Source organism: Dendroctonus ponderosae, unplaced genomic scaffold, assembly GCF_020466585.1.
Source record: "Dendroctonus ponderosae isolate FM_Combo_2020 unplaced genomic scaffold, Dpon_F_20191213v2 Dpon_F_20191213_1, whole genome shotgun sequence".
NCBI classification, from domain to species: domain Eukaryota; kingdom Metazoa; phylum Arthropoda; class Insecta; order Coleoptera; family Curculionidae; genus Dendroctonus; species Dendroctonus ponderosae.
In genome coordinates this window covers 703,104-705,994 of record NW_026017110.1, presented here as the reverse complement: position 1 = coordinate 705,994, position 2,891 = coordinate 703,104, and the positions used below count along the sequence as shown (strand labels likewise).

Here is a 2,891-nt window from a genome sequence, read left to right as displayed (position 1 = left end):
TTTTTTTGAAAATTTGATCAGAAAAAGCCAAGCTTTACGTGTGGAAAAAAGCACATTATTACGAAAGTTTTGGGAGTTTTCAGGATTTTTTCGGACACTAAAGCGAAGCGATTGGTCGTTGGACAAAACCGATTTTTCAAAAATTTGCCAAGGTAAAACCAAAAATCCTGCAATCCGGCATATAATATAAATCTACAGCAAAAATGCGCTGCTTTTAGTGAGGAAAAACTCACTTTAATGGGAATGTTCTGAATATTCCAGGATTTTTTTAAGTTACGAACATCTATATGAATCTCATGTGACTATCTTTTTCTTTTGACTTTTTTCACTCTTCTAATGAAATACGGGTGTCCCAAATCCATGGAATATACGACATTTAGCTTCCCAATCCGAGCTTTAACCCACAACTGAGAGATCCAAAAGATCGAATCACTTCGTTCTCTGATTTTATTCAGGTGTAAACGTTTTCGTTAGTAAAACAAATGAGATGAAAAAAGCCGAATACTTTTTTTGTCGAAAAAACTCAACTCAGCTCAACAAAGGGACTGAAATTCTTTACCAATTTCATCCCAGGCAGCGAGCTTATTGAAAAACACGCTCTACGCTCCCGAAATAATTGAAATTGTTGCATTTTACGCCGTTTCTTTTGAGGCAGTAAAATCTTTAAACAAAAATAATCCTTCAATTTTTTTTGTCAAAAATCAACTTTTTACATGTGATTTTTTTGAGCTCAATCCATCGTTTTTGACCCGAGAATCTTTTGCAAATGCAAATGCAGGTTGGCGCAAAATTAAGTTCAGTGGGTCTCCCATATAGTTGCGCGTGAAAAATTCACTTTATTTTAAGAACATTTAAGGTTTTGATGGCGTTGGTTTGTTGATGAGCCTTAAGTTGCATTTTTGTATGTATAATTGGCTCAGAACTGCCAGAATGGCAATTTAAAATCACTTATTTGTCTTTCATTCATGGAAAAGTGCTCTAAGTCAACACCTCGGATAGCAGCAGTTTAAAGGAAAAATTGCTTCAAAGCCTCAGGGTTGATTGGGCTGGTAATTGTCGATTTTCTCATCATAAAACGCATGTTTTCTCTAAAACGGCTTATGTAAGAGCTGTTGAAGAAGTCTACCGTTTCGGTGTATAAACCCATGACCTTTTGAACAAAATAAGCTCGAAAAAACACATATTGTGGAGCTCCTTAAATTGCAAGCTTAATCCCAATTATGAAGTAATTTAATATCAATTTTAGACTTCAATTAATAAACTATTGGCGACTTGAGCGACTCACGATAAAACCGTCCTCACATAACACATTAAGGCCCTGTTTTCATTGTTCTACAATTTTTAAATTATTGTTTTTTACACGCTGGACAATAGTTTGACGACTTACATGTGATTTGAACGCTCCTTCAGCCGATCAGCCAGTCACTCGACCCAAGTGAGTGGTGAGAGAAAACCGGAAAAAAGCGTCACTATTGGAAACAAATTGGAAACTTTTAACGGCTGCGGCTCGTTAATGTTTTCGCGCTTCGAAACGTCCTGGATCGGTCTGGAAAGCGGGTCAGGAGAGTGCGTGTAAACGTCACGGGAATTCGCGCTTTACTGCAATTTATCCAAGTTGGAGAGATCCCAACTCCTGCTACAGCGCATCGAAGAGCGCCAACCAACCTCTCCTGCAGAGATTGATGGGTTCTCCATAATCAGTTTGAGGTTGGTCTTGTCTTTTTTCACTTTCTCAGTCGAATTCAGTTGTTAAAGCTGGCCAGGATTAATGTTGCTCCCCAAGCGAAAGATCAGATAATCATCAAAGCTTGGCGGTTTTTGCATTATTAAACATTGCAAATTTCTGCTTTTCCAAGTAGCGCTTCATTGTGCAGCGAGCAACGTTAATCTACTTCGTTCTGCTCTCCACTTGACTAAAATCTGCTGGGAAGTCAAAAACTGTGCACATCCTGCATTCGAATATACCGCAATTTAAACAATTAATTAATTTCGCGAAGAGCAAATTTATATCCTTCTTTACGACAGGATGAAATTTTGATTTTAAGTGGTCGCCTTACCAGGTTCAGTTGAACGTTCATGTTGAAAGGCTTAATAAAATAACTTGAACCCTTGAAGATTCGTATTAAAGCAGCAGACGTTTGCCAAAACATCTGATAAGTAGAATTATTCGTTGCGAAAAGTTGAAACTGGAAACTTGTTAAAACTTCCCGAATTTAATCAGTCCCTTAATATTGAATTCAGGGTGTTACTTTTGCTTTCTAGCACCCCAAAGCATGAAGCATAATATATTTATAAATAACTTTGTCTTGCTGTTGAGTTCCATTAGACGGGAATGAAAGTGAAACACACAGATTTTGATTTGGACTGTGAAACCTTCCCGAACTTAACCAACCAACTCGTTAAATTCATTCTTAGTCAGCTGAAATTTGATGAAATAAGACTGTCGACGAACAAGCCGAACGACAAAATAATGCAGTAACGCTTCAAATCGCTTGCGGTCAGCAGAAAAACCAATTAATTTAGTGCAAATTATAATTTCGCAAACTGAAAAGCCTGCGTTCGTATAAACATTTGCCAACATGCCCATATTGAAAATTTCGCGAATTGGTTGATTGACCGTGGTGATTGAAGTGCGGTTCAATATTTGATCGCTGTTGGAGAAAAAAAATTGTTCCAAATGTTTGGTTTCACTAAATTTATTTTCAATATGCATCGGGGGAAATTCATTTTCCCAGCCGATTTTTGACGGTACACCAAAGTGTTTATCCGATAACCGAAATCCGGTTTGCAAGTGCTGAAAATTCCAATTAGTAGAGAAATTAATTTGAAAAATTACCTTCACGTTTCGATAGCTATTTTCTGCTATCGTTATCAAAAGAACCTAAATGAAC

General features: G+C 37.2%; 1 protein-coding gene across 1 annotated transcript in view; it reads right to left on the bottom strand.

Moving 5' to 3' along the window:
* Window positions 1–1,613, bottom strand: part of LOC109537628 (chaoptin) — a gene marked incomplete in the record, with an annotated part of 52,568 nt that extends 50,955 nt beyond the window's left edge. The window contains 1 exon segment of the mRNA XM_048661589.1: window positions 1,388–1,613.
* Between the last annotated feature and the right edge of the window lie 1,278 nt (window positions 1,614–2,891).